Genomic DNA, 16,963 nt, shown 5'->3' on the forward strand with positions numbered 1-16,963 from the left:
ATTGGGCATCAAGATCTATAGAGATAGATCAAGACGCTTAATTGAACTTTCACAAAGCACATACCTTGACAAAGTTTTGAAGAAGTTCAAAATGGATCAGGCAAAGAAAGGGTTCTTGCCTATGTTACAAGGTGTGAAATTGAGTAAGACTCAATGCCCGACCACTGCACAAGATAGAGAGGAAATGAAAGATGTTCACTAGCTAGAGACGGTTTAATCTCATCAAAAGAACTTTAGAGACGGTTTGAGCCTAGCACGTACGTAGATCCACATGAGTCACGAACTCACGATTCACGTCACGTAGTACATGTAACCGGGCCGGAATCGGAACCAGACAGCTAAGAAGCTGCGTCCATGGCGACGGCGAGGAGGCGCAAGGCGAAGGCCGCCAGGGCAACGGCCGCGGAAGCCATGAAGAAAGCCACGAACAATGCTTATGCCGCCATGGTTGTAGCCGATAAGGAGTCCCGGAAAGCCAAAGCGGAGGCCAAGGAGGCCACCACGACGGCCATGGTGAAGGCCGAGGAGTCCATGCAAGCTGCCAGGACCGCCATGGTGAAAGCCGAAGAAGCCGCCATCATAGCCAACGTGAAGGCCGAGGAAGCCAAGAAGGCAACAGAAGCCTACCGCGAGGTGTGCCGGTAGGAGGACGCGAAAGCGGAGTGGGCGCAGTGTGAGGAGGAGCTCTTCGCCACCCGGTTCCGACGCTACTGGAATAAGCTCGTCGCCCGCCCCGGCGTCACCTTCCATGAAACCAGTAAGATATATATCAGCATACATACATATATTTGACCAGTTAATTGCTCGTTTGATTTCATACTTAATTGATGCACACCATCCGATGAACGCAGCGTCGATCCCCGCCATGCGGTACACGCACCCCGCTCCCCAAGATAGCCCCAAGGCCATGGATACCCTGCAGATCACCTCGGTGAAGATTGCGGCGGTCGACCATTGCCTGTGATGGCCGCTGCAGGTGTATGGCATCATCGCGGCACGAGATGTCTTGGATCACAAGCGCAACATTCTTTTCCACCGACCGAGAGGTGGCTGTCAAATCATCACTCAAGTGGCTCGTACATACATACATTCTAGCCGAGTTAGTGATTAGTCCCCTCGCTCCCCGCCATGGCGATGCTCGCCGCATCCCCGCCGACCACGCCGCCGCTCCCATCACTCCGCCGCGCATGCTAGAGCGTCGGTGCGCCGGGATCCGCTAGGTTCCACCCACGCTGCTCCATCTCACCACCGCCGCTATTCCGCTACTCAGAAGCAGGGAGGAGATCTGCGCCGTGAATCTCATCAGATCGGAGGTCCGGGTCCACGACTGCCTGCAACGCGAATGGAGTCTGGTGGCGAAGGGAGGAGGGCATCAGACCAGGAGATCGCTGGTTTGATGTCGGATTTGGGGAGGAAACAGCGAGCAGCGGCGAGGGCCGCGCGGGATGCGTAGATCGCGGCAGGTCAGGTACGAGACGCGAAGATGCTGCTCGCGCTACGTACCATGCCGCGGACAAATCAGAAGAGAGGAATCGGATATTCGCGCTGGGACAGTCCCTCACTCCAGGGGTGATTTTGAATTGGGCATCGGAAGAGGCTTGTTCTTCCTCCCGGGCTTAGAGGGCAAAGTCGAAGATCTTCAGAGAGCTGCAGATCTGACTGCAAATAGTGACAGCACTTGGAGGAAGCGAGTAGGGCTGCGACTGAATCGGGTTCGTCTTGAGGTACGATCAAAATCTCCTCATCTCTGTTGAGGATCTCATACAGAGGATGCGAGAGATGGGGTAGTGGTGCCACCATTGTTGGTCTTCGAGAACCTAGGTGGATTCCAGTTCAAAAATCTGCCTGATCCAAGAGATAAAAGCCGAGATGACGAAGTCAACGTGGCCGCTAGGTCAGCACCTCAGACAGGGCCCAGTGTTAGTGAGTTGGGTAGAGAGATTGGAGGTGACTTCTTCAGCCAACTGTGGGTGGATGAAGGGTATAAATCAGACGCCTCCTCTAGGGTTTCTAACCAGAGAGTGGCGGCGGTGTGGATCCGCAGATCACTGATAGAAGCCAAAAAAATTGGGGTTCAGGATTGCCACCCGGTCCCGGAGAGCAAGAGTGTTAGCCAAGTGGCCACCCAATTCAGCATCTCAAGTTCGGGGTGGTTCCAAGATCGAAAGGCTGTGTTTGCTGCGATTCTTGAGAAGGTGAAGAAGGGAGAAGGAGGCCGGGGAAGAGGCGGAGGAAGGGGGCCGGACGAAACCAAAAAAATCCGGTACCCCAAGATGAGTTTCAGCACTTTGGGCCGCCGGTGATGTATGGATTTCGTCCACCCATGACACCACAGTTTGGATTCCCAGGCGCCCCTCCTTGGGGTTTCCCAGGTGCCTATCCCCCATACCCACCTCCCCCAAATTTCCCAGTGAATAATCAGTGGGTGCCCCCAGGGCAATCTCATGCACCCCCGGGAAAAGGCCATCAGGGTGGATTCCAACAGCAACAACAAACAAGTGCAGGGGGCAGAAAAACCAGTCTGGAAAGGATAAACAGAAGAAGAATCTGAACAAGACTGGCTCTAGCAACAGTGCAGAAAGTAAAGAGAAGATGGATGTGGACTTCACTGAGTATAGTCAATCCATGTGCTATAACTGTGGTGATCCAGGACATCCACAGACTGAGTGTGGAAAACCTAAGCTCTATTTCATCTGCAAGAGTGCCACCCATGCTGTAAGTGAGTGTCCTGTCAGGAAAAGGCCACATCAGATGGCTAAATTTGTTGGTAGAGCAGTTGAAGATTGGGATTCTATCACATAGAAGTGCCAGACATTGGACAGAATGCTATTGGAAGCTTTAAAAACTGTGGGGTTGTGTATAATGAATCAGGAGAAATCAGCAAGGAGGACTTGGCCAAGGAGTTTGCGATCATCTATAAAACAAATTGGCCCTGGCAGATCAGATCTTTTGGGAGGTGGTCTTACCTAGTGAAATTCTCACCACATATCTCAGTAGATCAGGTGGCTGGATATCCTTGTTTTGGTCTGTCCAGAGAAGATATCACTGTAAGGTGGTAGCTTGGAAAGAAAATCTAGAAAAAAGGGACAACCTCATTGAAGTCTTGGTCCAATTGAGAAAGCTTCTTCCCAAATGGTGTGAGTGGTCTTCTCTTGACCAAATCACATCTGTGTTTGGACTGCTTGTGGAGGTAGATTGGCAATAGATGTTCAAAAGTATGTTTGAAGTGGTCAGAGTCAAAATCCAATGTAGGGATCCCAACAAAATACCTAATGAAAGATTGTTCTCTTTAGAAGGCAAACTGGTACAGGGTTAGATCACTGTAGAAGTACCTAAACCTATGTCTGTAGAAATGATTCCTACAAGCTCTAGTGACAAGGATGGAGGAGAAGATACAGACAAGGACAACAACAGTAGCATGGACATGGATGGTAGGCTAGAGGAAGGAGGGAACAACCAGAGAACTCACAATGGCAGTGGTGGAAAGGAAGACATGATTGGGATAGGTGGAGGCAGCAATAGTGGTCAGAGGAATCATTCGTTGGCTGACACTGTGACTCCACTTAGTGAGAAAGCCGTTTGGGAGGTCTTTAGGAAGGAACATGAGGTATCTAAAGGAGAAGCAAATGAATCACACACTGAGGGGTCTGAAGTAGTACCTGCAGAAGAACCTGAAAGGGAAGTTACCAGATTCCTGTTTGTTGAGATGAATGAAGAACTTGAGAAAACTGAGGAGGAAATTAGCCTGTCAGAAAAAAATCTTCAGGGGGATGTGAAGAGATGGTGCATGATGAAGAAAAAGATGATGAGGAGGCCTATCTTCCTGATGATATCATGCCCACATATGAGGAAGAGGAGGCTATGTTTGAACATAAGTGCGGGAAGAATTCAAAGAAACAAAAAATCTGGGGTCCAGTTCAACCTGAAAGGAAGAGCACTAGAGTGAAAGGGAACATACCTATCATGGAGAATGCTGAATTACTCAAGATGAGGAAAAATCTGGAGCTGCCAAAAACAACTGTGAAAGGTATAATCCATTCAAACCCTTTTAATGTTCTACCTGTTGAGGAAATATTAGATATGACTGATGTGATGGGTGTAGAGATTAGAGAGGATATAGATCATAAACAATCATCTACTCCCCTGGATGATAATAGTCTAAGTTGTAGGAACTTGGTAGGAAAGAATAAAGGTAAAGATAGAGGGGGAAGTATCATCAGTAAGAATAGACAGGGCAAGCACCCTAGTAAGAAAGGTTCCAAATGAGATACATCTTCTGGAACATTAGAGGGGTTGCGGCCCCTGGTAGACAGAGATGTATAGAGGATACTATTATTCCTTTAAATCCTGCTTACATAGGCTTTCAAGAGACTAAGAAACAAACTTTCTCTAATTCCTTTCTTAAGAACCTATTAGGTAATAGAAATTTTGAGTGGAACTGGCTATCTGCCTCTGGTTCTGCTAGTGGCATCTTAGTAGGTGTAGATTTAGACATGTTTAAAGTGGTTAGCTGGGAGATACTTAAATTCTCTGTGAGTGTAGTGGTTTGTAAGAAAGACACTGAGGTGATCTCTAGAATTACCACAGTGTATGGCCCTGCTTACGAGGAGAGTAAACAGGAGTTTATTTCTGAACTACATAGTATTTTTCTTAACTGGAATGGCCCAGCTATTGTAGGGGGAGATTTCAATCTGGTTAGGAGTCAAACTGATAAGAACAATGGTAGAGTAGATTTTAAGTGGGTTGACAGGTTCAACTCTTGAGTAGATTTTTGGTCCTTGGTAGAAACTAATATGTCTGGTAGGATGTACACTTGGGCAAATAATGAAACAGACTTGATTATGTCCAGAATTGATAGGATTTTCTGTACAACTGAGTTTGAGGCCATCTTCCCTTTAGCTAATGCTAGAGTCCTCCCTAGAATTGGGAGTGACCAGACCCCTGTTATTTGGGAATCTGGTTGTGATGAAAATCCTAAAAAGAATAGTTTTAAGTTTGAAAAGTGGTGGCTAATTGTTCCTGAATTTAGAGAAATAGTCTCTAAAGCTTGGAATACTAAGTGTTTTAGTTCCAACCCTATTGATGTTTGGTAGAGTAAAGTGAGAGCTTTTAGAAGAATAGCTAGAGGGTGGAGTGCCAATTTAGAGGTTTTTCTTAGGAAACATAAGAAGAAGCTCATAGAAGAATATGATAGAATAGATATATATACAGAATCAAATGGGATGAATGACATTGATAGGGATAGGATGAAGGAGATTTTAAAGGAGCTTAGTGATATATGGTGCAAAGAAGAGACTAAAGCTAGACAAAGATCTAGAGACAGAGATATTCTAGAAGGAGATAGGGACACAGCCTATTTCTAAGCAGTGGCTAATCAGAGAAGGAGGGATAAAATGATCTCTGTACTGGAGGGGCCTGAGGGTCCCACCTCTGATCAGGATAAGATGATGAAAATAGCTTTGAATTTCTATAAAAATCTGTTTAAAGCTGAATAGAGACCTAATATTGCTTTGAAACAAGACTTCTTCAGTAATGGGGAGAAGGTTTCTGTAGATGATAATATTAAACTAGAAGCTAGATTTACTGAAGAAGAAGTTAGGCAAGCAGTGTTTGAATCTTATTCAGATGGGGCCCCTGGCCCTGATGGACTTCCATTTATGTTCTTCCAGACCTTTTGGGACATAATTAAAGATGATCTTATGGCTATGTTTGAGGCATGGTATGACCATGACCTAGACATTTTTAGGTTGAATTTTGCCATGATTACCTTGATCCCTAAAGAAGAGGAAGCTAAAGAGATGAGGAAATTTAGACCTATCAGCCTCCTTAATTATTGTTTTAAGATCTTCACCAAGGTGTTAACTAATAGATTAGCTTTGATTATTGGTAAATTGATTTCTGAAAATCAATCTGCATTCATTAGGGGGGGTACATTTTGGAAAGTGTGGTTACTGCACATGAAGTGCTGCACACTACACATTCCTCTGGTAAGAAAGGGATGATTTTTAAGATAGATTATGAAAAAGCTTATGATAGAGTTAACCTAGATTTTGTTTATGAGGTCCTTGAACTGAGAGGTTTTGGTAGGAAATGGATTAACTGGATTAAAAGTATTACCCAACAGGGATTCATTTGGAGTCAAGGTGAATGGAGTTGAGAGTGATTTCTTTATTACTAGTAGTGGGTTAAGACAAGGGGATCCTTTCTCACCCTTACTTTCAATCTAGTAGTTGATGTGTTTGCCAAGATGGTAGTTAAAGGGTCTCAAGCAGGGTTGATCAAAGGATTATGTCCCAATTTCTATCCAGGAGGGGTTACCTGCCTACAATATGTAGATGATACTCTGCTCTTTGTAGATAATGATCATAGGGCGGCTGTTAACCTCAAATGGGCCCTGACTTGCTTTGAAGTAGTATCTGGTATGTCTATTAATTACCATAAGAGTGAATTAGTCCCCATCAATTTAGAGGAGGAGGAGATCCAAACTTTCCTGGAGATTTTCAATTGTGTTAGAGGAAAGTTCCCAATCAAATATTTGGGTGTCCCACTGCATTTTGATAAACTCGGAAGAGAAGATCTGCAACCTCTTATTGATGCCCTTCTGGCTAGAATGGCTGGTTGGAGGGGTAAACCTCTGTCCTTATTAGGGAGGGTCACTCTAGTTAAAACCTGTCTAGCTAGCATACCTATATATATATATATATATATATATATATATGTTATCTTTCTTTAAATTTCCAAAATGGGCAATTTCCTTGATCAACTCCCAATTATCTAATTGTCTCTGGAGTGATGATGAAGGAAATCAAAAAATCCATTTGGCCAATTGGCAGTATCTGTGTATGAAGAAGGAATATGGAGGTATGGGGATTCCAAACCTTCAAGACTTGAACATATGCCTGATAGGGTCTTGGATAAAAAGATATATTTGTAGTGAGGGGTCCCTATGGAGGAGAGTTATTGACTCCAAATATAATACTAAGAGACCAAATATTCTTTGCTGCAATGACCCACACCCATCACAATTCTGAAGGGTGTGATGTGGGCCATGAAGGCAATTAAGATTGGATACAAATGGTCGGTAGGAAATGGTAGATCCATCCTATTTTGGGAAGATATCTGGTTCGGTAATGCTCCTCTTGCCACACAATTCTGGGATCTGTATTGCATAACTAATAATAAGAACAAAACCATAGCAGAAACTTGGGATGGGAATACTCTTAGAATTTCCTTTAGAAGGAATTTTTGATGAAGAGCTTATGTATCAATGGTTTGACTTGGAAACGATTGCTAAATCAATAGCCTTTATTGACCAGGAAGATAGTATGATTTGGCAATATGAATCAAAAGGCATCTACTCTTCTAAATCTTTATATGCTATTGTAAACTTTAGGGGGATCGACCCATCTATACACCTGCTGTGTGGGACCTGAAGGTCCCACCTAGAATACAGGGGTTTCTATGGCTTTTCTCTCAGAACAAAATTATGACCTGTGATAACCTGAGGAAAAGAGGCATTCCAAAACCTCTGGAATGTGTACATTGCAGCGAAATAGAACCGGTGCACCACTTATTTTTTTATTGTGTGTTAGCTAAGTTGATGTGGAAAGAAGTGGAGTAAGCTTTGGTAGAAGCTTCCACTCCTTCTTGGAGCTAGCTGCCTGCTGGCTCTGCAATAAGAAATTTGCTCATTTAAATTTGGTTTCTTCTGCGGTCCTGTGGGGGCTGTGGAACACTAGAAATTCCATTGTGTTTAATAGAGCTAAATGGACTTCTGTCAAACAGGTCTGGCAGAAGATAAGTCAATATTTAGGGGATTGGGTGAAACCTCACAAGGAACTGCCGGAGGGGGAGATGAAAAAATTCAGAGATCATCTGCAGGGGAGATTGCGATCGCCGCTGGAGCTGGAACCAAACTGAAATGTCAAGAAAACCTGCAACAGCTGTCCTGGTCCAAGACCATCCAAGGAATGGCACATGGAGGGCGCGCCACCCTGGAGCAGGTGAAAGATGATCCAAGGAAAGCGGAGGAGATCCATGTGGTTTTCATCCCCATGAGCTGATATGCTCGCCGGTTCCTGTGTTTGGCTTTTCCTGACCTAGTTTCTTGTGCTGGAAGCTTATCGCATTGAAAACTTTATATTGTAATTCTCTTAGTGCTATGTTGAACATGGGTTTAGACCAGAAGATCTGTTTTGAACTGCTGGTTTCATTTTAATAAAAAATGGAACCGGGGGGGCTCCCCTTTGATCAAAAAAATACATTCTAGAACAATTGGTCGCTCCCCTGGTTACTGTCCGGAAGTTGGTACGGGACATGTCAGACCACAATCCTCTCCTACTGTCATCGAATTCGACTGTACAGAGACCCACGCGACAATGTGAGTTCAGATTTGAACTCAGTTGGCTTAAAAATGAAGAGTTTTATCCTATTGCTAAGAGGATATGGGAGCAACCAGTTGCTTCTGATGACCCCATTGACATCCTTAATATCAAGCTCAAAAGGCTGAAAAAGTATTTCAAAGGTTGGGGCGCCCATTTGTTTGGCCACGCGAAGAAAAGAAAAAAAAAGATATTCAAAAGGAGTTGGAAGAGATTGAGACCTTAGAAGAAGAGGGCCCCCTTGACCTAGAGACTTATGATAACAGAACAACCTTGCGGATGGAACTCGATGGCATCCTAGCTAATGAGGAGCTCTTCTGGCTCCAACAATCCAATGAGAGGTGGTTGCTGAAGGGGGACCAGAATACAGCCTTCTTTCATCGCGCGGCCAACGGCAGAAAACGTAAAGACACAATCCACTCCTTCACGGATGGAGAGACGGTGATTGAGGGCACAGATAACCTATTGGCTCATGCCACGACTTATTATAAAAACCTTTTCGGCCCGGCCAGGGGAAATATTTTTCATTTATCTGCGGATACCTGGTCGGAAGAAGAAAAACTTACGGTGGAGGATAATATACTTCTGACCAGTGAATTCACGGAGGAAGAGGTCAGAAAGGCTTTGTTCGGCATGGATAGCAATAGGGCCCCCGGCCCAGATAGCATCCCAGCTGAATTCTACAAGCACTGTTGGGACTTTGTTAAAACAGATATTATGCGTTTGTTTCACGCTTTTCACAACAACACCCTGGATGTGGAGCGCCTGGACTATGGGGTGATCACCCTGATTCCTAAGACCAATGGTGCTAAGAAAATCCAGCAATACCATCCCATCTGCTTACTTAGATGCCCATACAAGCTAATCAATAAAGTGATGGATAATAGAGTAGCCATCTTTGCTGATAAACTTATTAGCAAACACCAAAATGCTTTCATTAAGCATAGAAACATCATGGATGGGATCCTCACCCTCCATGAGATCTTACACCACACACACCATAAAAAGAAAGTTGGGGTGGTTCTGAAGTTGGACTTCGAAAAAGCATACGACAAAATTAACTGGGACTTTCTCCTTGAATGTCATAGTAACAGAGGCTTTGGTGATACCTGGTGTGGTTGGGTGAAGAAGATTCTAAGTAATGGCACAGTCAGCATCAAATTGAACAATATGACTAGGCCTTACTTCCAAAGCCACAAAGGGGTGCGCCAGGGCGACCCTCATTCCCCTTTTCTGTTTAATCTTGCGGTGGAAAACTTGTCTAAGATGATTCGTAATGCCCAAAAGGAAAAGATGTTAACTGGGCTGGCCCCAGACCTCATTGAAAATGGCGTTGTTGTTCTGCTGTACGCCGATGATACGGTTATTTGTTTTGAACATGATGAAGAAGCTGCTGTCAACCTGAAACTCCTCTTATACATCTTTGAACTTATGTCTGGCTTAAAGATTAATTTCCTTAAGAGTGAAATCATGTGTGTGGGTGGAGACAACAACATCCTGGCAACCTATGCGGATATCTTTAACTGTCAAACTGGCCACTTCCCAATGAAATACTTGGGGTCCCTGTGAGCTATTCAACTCTGCGTAACCTGGATTGGAACTTCGTTGATGATAAATTCCTCAAATGCTGTGAAACTTGGATTGGAAATGCTGCTTCATCGGGGGGAGGCTCATTCTCCTGAACTCTTCTCTCTCTAGTATTGTCTATTACTACATGGCCATGTTTTTGCTTCCTAAGATGGTGATCTATAAACTGGACAAACATCGGAAAAAGTTTTTCTGGCAAGAAACCAACGGCAGGAAACGTTATCACCTTGTCAAATGGACCAGGATTTGTAGATCAAAGAAAAAAGGGGGGTTGGGGGTGAAAGACCTCCATAAACATAATATTAGCTTATTAGTTAAATGGTGGTGGAAACTTGAGACACAACAAGGGCTCTGGCAGGATGTTATCCGGGCCAAGTATCTGAAGAGAGACTCTGTTGCCTCGGTTCGATGTAGATTTGGTGACTCGCCGAGCTGGAAAGCCATTATGAAAGTTGAAGAACACTATTTTGCTGGGAGGGGGGTGAATCTGAAAGCTGGCAACCTGGCTAGGCTGTGGATCGACAATATTGAGGGAAATCCTCCTTTGCGAGACAAGTTTCCAGAGTTATATGATATTTGTAACAACCAAGAGATCACTGTGGCCAAAGTCAAGGGCGAGGGGAATCCTGATCTTTTTAGAAGACGATTACACCCTCGGCTTGCAAAGCAATGGGAGAGGTGAAAAACATGGTGAATTCCTGGGCGATTTCTGATGAGCCAGACCAGGTTGTGTGGAACCTTGGAAAGAACAAGCGCTTTACAACCAAATCTATGTATAATCATCTAGAAAGTCGCCTCGCTGGATGTGATTATAGGTGGATTTGGAAAGCCAAACTGCCTCTCAAGATTCAAATATTCCTATGGCAACTATTCCAAGATGCGGTGTTGACACGTGATGTCATGAAAAGACGTAACACTTCTGCTTCAGTAGACCCCCTAATCACATTGATGACTGAGATTACCCTATACCCCTTCATAATAAAAGACAGGATGGTCTTTTTTTCAGAGTACTTAGTCTGTGCTGGTAATTCCGGTAAGTTTTTATTTTTCAGAGAAGAGAACTCCGGTAAGTGGTCCACGTACGATGCTACCTGGGCAAGAAGTCAACGTTTTGCACCTGGGCGGCTCACCTGGGCCGGCCCATTTGTGGGTGCGCCGCTTTCAATGGGAGAAAAATTGCGAGAAAAAAATGAGGGTGATGGGAATCAAGCCTGCACGTTCCAGTTTATGTGCACGCTGTGCTAACCACTGGGACTGCCAATCTGCTATGTTAGACTTCTAGCGCAAATCATTAATTAAGAAACTAAAGGTCGTGGCAAAAATTTAAACAAAAGTTCACAAAATTAAGATAAACCAAAAATGTGCAATAGGAATCGAACCGGGGACATCACAATATTCAACCACGTCAGTAGCCACTATACTAACTGGGATTTGGGTGTCCAAAAAGGTAGCCCAGTCTATATGAACCATAAGCCGCGAAATTATTTTTAAAAAACTCGGACCTCATTTTCTTATTGGAAAACGTAAATATTTTTAGAAACGAAGTCATTAAAAAATTTGTGATAATTTCAAAAGAACTAGAAGATTTTGTGAGAATGTGAACGTTTTTTGGGATCATAAAAGGAACAAAACTGAAAATGATAACATTTTTTGGAATAGGGAACAATTTTTTAGGAAATGCGAACATTTTCAAATTTGTGATTTAAAAAAACTAAAACATTTTATGAAAACACAACACTCTCAAACATTTGTTTTACAAAGGAAAAAACATTGAAAAGGAAAAATTTGTTGAAACAAGTGACTAAACTGAAAACATGAACATTTTTCAAAATTACGAAGAATCATTTCAAAGTGCGAACATTTTCTTAAATTTCCGCAAACATTTATTGAATTTGCGAACAACTGTTGACATCAAGAATATTTTTTGTACTTGGGAACAAATTTTGTAACCTCATCGTCTTGATTACGCTGCTTGCCATCTGACTACGACAGCTTGTGATATTTAAAAGCAGGAAATGTACAAGTGTCAACCACCAAAATTTTCCAGAATTTGGGCATGCACAACGTTGTCCCCCATGCAAAATATGAACAAATTCGAACACCAAACGCATGTTGCGTCACGTCTGGCCTGTGTTCTAGAGTTTTTCATCGGAAAAACCCTAGAAAAAGCATATAATGTCTGAGACCAACGAAACTTGGCATGCACCATGTCCAAGGTAATGCTAATGTGTGAGAAAAAATTGGGTGCCTTCGGAGGAGGTGGAAAAAATGGTTCGAGAGTTGCACTTTCAGCCTACCCGAACGCACCAGGCTGTACACGGTATGTTTGGTTGCAAGCATGGAATGACACCAATGTTGCCAGCAGTTGGGCATGCCCAAGGTTCTCCCCCACACAAAATTTGAATGATTTCGGACACCGAATGCACGTTGCGTCACGTCCGGCCTATATTTTAGGGTTTTTCCCCGGGAAACCCCTAGAAAAAGCATAGAATGTCTGAAACTAACAAAACTTGGCATGCATGCTGTCCATGGTAATGCCAATGTGAGGAAAAATTTGGGTGCGTTCGGAGGAGCTGAAAAAAAGGTTCAAGACTTGCCCTTCCGGCCTACCCAAACGTACAAGGTTGTACACGGTGTGTTTAGGTTGCAAGCATGGTATGACACCAAATTTTGCCAGCGGTTGGGCATGCCCAAGTTTGTCCGTCATGCAAAATTTGAATGAATTCGGACACCGAACAAACATTGCGTCTCGTCCGGCCTGTGTTTTAGAGTTTTTTCACCGGAAAAACCTAGAAAAGGCATAGAATGTCAGAAACCAACAAAACTTGGCGTGCATGCTGGCCATGGTGATGCCAAGGTGTGCAAACAATTTGGGCGTGTTCGAAGGAGGTGAAAAGAAAAGTGGTTCGAGACTTGCCCTTCCGGTCTACCCGAACATACCAGATTATACACATTGTGTTTGGTTGCAACCATGAAATGACACCAAATTTTGCCAGTAGTTGGGCATGCCAAAGCTCCCCCCCCCCCCTGCAAAATTTGAACGAATTCGGATACCAAACGCACGTTGCGTCACGTCCGGGCCAGTGTTTAGGATTTTTCCAACGGGAAAACCTAGAAAATGCATGAAATGTCGAAGACCAAGGAAACTTGGCATGCATGTTGGGCATGGTGATGCCAAGGTGTGGAAAAAAATTGGGTGCGTTTGGAGGAGGTAAAAAAAGGGGGTTCAAAACATGCCTTTCCGGCCTACCCGAACGTACCAGATTGTAGACGATGTGTTTGGTTACAAGCATGAAACCACTGAAAAAGTTCCATGTGCTCATGATTTTTTTCTAAGAAAATCACAAATTTGAAATAAAATCACAGACTCAAAAAAGTTCATGAATTTTAAATAAAATTGCAGACTCGAAAAAAATCATGAGTTTGGAAAAAGGACATGAGTTTGGGAAAAGTTCATTAAAAAAAATCATAAATATTAAAAAGTTAAAGAATTTTAAAAGGTTCCGTGAGTTAAAAAAATGAAAACAAAAATAGAAAGAAATAAGGAAAATGAAAAATATATAAAAAAACAAAGAGCAAGGGCTAAACTGAAGAAAATCAGGTGGGAAACACATGCTTTTTTATTAGCGTTATATATTCGGATAAGAAGTGGGAAAGAAGCTCAATTGCAAGACAGTCGAAGTATCGCAGTGGTTACACTACTAGATGTTGACAGTCTGGGTTCGAATCCTGCGAAGCTCAACTTCTATTTTTTTGTAGTTAAATACTGAAAAGAAAGAAGAAAAAACCTAAATGGGCCAGGCCCATCTAAGGAGCAACTAACACTGTATTGACGTCTACGCTAATGTACAGTCGTACATATCCGGTGGTGTACGGTATGTCAAAGGTCTATATTGCCCTTTATACATTTTGTGAGGGGGGTCTACCGAAGCGCTTCTCAAGACGTAAATGGGCTGGTAACCCAAAGTGCTCCTTCTGTCAGAATAGGGAAACCTCTCAACACCTCTTCTTCACCTGCCCAGTTGCGAGGGTGGTTTGGAGGACGGTGGGTTGCGTGTTTGGCACAGATTTGTGCCCTGATAACCTATGGCAGTATTTCTCCTGGTGCTATACTTTTTTACCTGATGGTGCTAAATTCTATACTTTCGGCCTGGCTGCGATTTGCTGGGCCATGTGGATTTGTCGCAATCGGGCCACTTTCGAATGCAAAAAACTGAGAACTCCTTTTGATGTGGTTTTCTCTGCATGTGGTTACATGAACTATTGGGCAGGTCTGATGGAGGGAGCTGATCGTGAGGCGATGCAGCGCGGCGCTAAGATGCTCAAGACCAACACAGCTGCCATGATGAGGATTTGCGCGGCCCCAGCTAGAACGGCGATGGACTGAGGATGCGGCCGTTGATTCTGCCTTCACCTGCGTCTCCTGTTGCTACTACATTCCTAGTACTGTTTAAGTTGATGCTTTTGCCCCTGCGTGGGCTTTGCCTGATGCTCATATGTGAGCCATTCCCCCTTAGTTTGGAGACTACCTTCGGATTTCTCGTTTCTGCTCTGGTTAGGATAGGTGGTTTTAGATGGCACTGGGTTTTCGCCCCATGGTGAGCTGCTCGATGACGAGTGCCTGCAGTGGGTTTCCCAGTGGTGTCTTGAACTCGCTTTCCCCTTTCCAGTTTCCTTAAAACTTGGACTTTGTATTTCCGTTATGTCAAAGTAATGGAAAAGGGTAATGCCCGGTTCAAAAAAAAATAATTTGGTCGCCATGTAGTGTTAGGTTTACTGTTTTTGGTCGCAAGTACCAAAATTTGTTGGTTGGCAAGTTTCATTTTTTGCTCTGCTGTTGAAGATAGTCTTAATATTAATATTTACATGAATAATTGTCATTCCCATGCAGGATCCGTACCTAGCATTGACTAGATCCATTGCTCTGCTCATGAACCTAGTCGTGCCATTGCTGTGTCGAGGGACCTTTCATACATCGAGGTCTCGCTCAAGGTGAAGGGTGCCACAAGAACTAGATCCGAGGAAAGAGATTTGAGCGATCTGGTCCTGAGATACAGGACGGGATTATGTCTCGCAGGCGTTTACCCTAGCAGGCTCAGCACACTTGAACTAAAATCCAGTCACATTAATCGCTCCGTGGAGGCCACGGTCCGCATCAAAATCACCCGCGGGTCGTGGCCGGATGGTTTCCGAGGCGTGTTCACTGCCGGCACCGGCAGCAACGATGGCCTGGAAGTCGAGCTGCTTGACTCCAGACATGACAGGGTGTTGCCCGCCGACTCTGGCGGCGTGGTCAAGCTCCAGCGCCGCGTCGTCCCGGTCTACATCGAGGGGATGCTCAAGGTTTCCGTGGTGGCATGTCCAGTTGACGAGGAACGGGGTTTCATCCAGAGAGGTGAGGCGGTTTTCAAACCAAAGAGACAAGGCGTGAACCTCCAGGAGATTCAGGTTGGGTCTTGTAGTATGCAGATCACCGTGGCTTTGGTCCTGTTTCCGCCATGAGTAGTCTGCTCAAGTTAAACTGTTTTTCCGAGTGGTATTTTGTACTGGAGAGTGTTCATATATACAGTCTGATCCTGGATATTTTGTGCTATAGTGTCTAGTCAAGAAATTTGCTGGTGGTATTTCACAGGAAACACTCAGCAAGTCGAATAGAAGATGTAAGAATTTCGTAGAGAACAGTTCGGTTCCTGCACACCAAAAGAGTCTCTAAACAACGATTTGGAAATTCGTACGTTATGGCCTCCTTTGGTTTATAGGGTAGAAAACTAATAGGAATAGAAAAGTTATAGGAACTGAGATGGCACGTATCTCAAATCCTATGAATAGTAATAGAACAGAAGATGTCCTTTGATTCACATTATTAAAAAAATCCATTGACTCTGAGCTAATGTTTATTTTCTATGAAATGTGAAGGATAAAAAGAATTCCTCCGTATACTATTTCTACAAACAAAAGGGCTCTAAAGAATTTTCCTATAGAAATCATATCCTACGGAATTTCAAACCAAAGGAGGTCTAAGATGGGCTTTTCATTGAACCAGGTTTTCTGGGTGGCTCTAGTGGTTTATTTCCCAGCCTGGTCAACATATTTTATAGGAAGCATTATCTCTCGCTCAGAGCGAGACCTAGCATGCACTCACATCAGGCATCTGTCCAAATGGGAAGGAATTGCGCGGGAGGACATAGGACAGAGCCTAGTTTTTCTTTCATTTTTTTTTGCCCTTTTAATTTTGTTTATACTTCCAAATATTCTAAATATATACTCCCTCCGTCCCAAAATTCTTGTCTTAGATTTGTCTAGATACGGATGTATCTAATACTAAACCGTGACTTGATACATCCGTATTTAGACAAATGTAAGCCAAAAATTTTGGGACGGAGGGAGTACTTTGCTTAAAACTATCAAAAATGTAAATAAAGTATTCGAAAATTGTGAAATTTGTATAGGAAAAATATTTCTTATGTCTGCAAAAAACTTATACAAAAAATATACAGTGTCAATGAAAAAAGTTGATCATGTATTTAAAAAATAATCATCAAGCAGTTCATAAATGTTAGAAAAAAAGTCCATTTTACTCCCCTGAATAAAATGGGTTGTTCGCATAACCCCTTGAATTTTTTTTGGTTCACTTAACCCCCTGATCTATCCAATACCGTTCAGAAATAGTCTTGGGCGGATTTTATTAGGTGGTTTGCTGACGTGGACATTGTCAAAGTGGTTTGTTGACCAACGGGGCCCTGTGGTCAGGTGAAGAGCGCAGCCGGCGCTCAGTTCATGCCGATGGTGCTGTCGTTCTTCGTCCGCGTGGCTAGCGCCTCGTCCTCATGTTGAAATCTTGTCCAAGAGTTTCACCTCGCTCAGCTATACATTCTTGGAAAATAAATTTCTTTGGGTCGCCGCAAATCACCGTCACCCATGTCTTCTTCCTTGCCTCAGGCATCGACCACTGCCACCTCGATCTCTTCGTCCGGTGACCCCTGATTCTCCTCCCC

The 16,963-nt window shown here is 43.7% G+C and overlaps 1 pseudogene; it reads left to right on the forward strand.

Annotated features, from left to right (window-relative positions):
* Positions 1-354: 354 nt before the first annotated feature.
* LOC123170620 (uncharacterized) lies at positions 355-15,470 on the forward strand (annotated as a pseudogene).
* The last annotated feature ends 1,493 nt before the right edge of the window (positions 15,471-16,963 follow it).

Source organism: Triticum aestivum, chromosome 7D (genome assembly GCF_018294505.1).
Source record: "Triticum aestivum cultivar Chinese Spring chromosome 7D, IWGSC CS RefSeq v2.1, whole genome shotgun sequence".
Lineage (NCBI taxonomy): Eukaryota > Viridiplantae > Streptophyta > Magnoliopsida > Poales > Poaceae > Triticum > Triticum aestivum.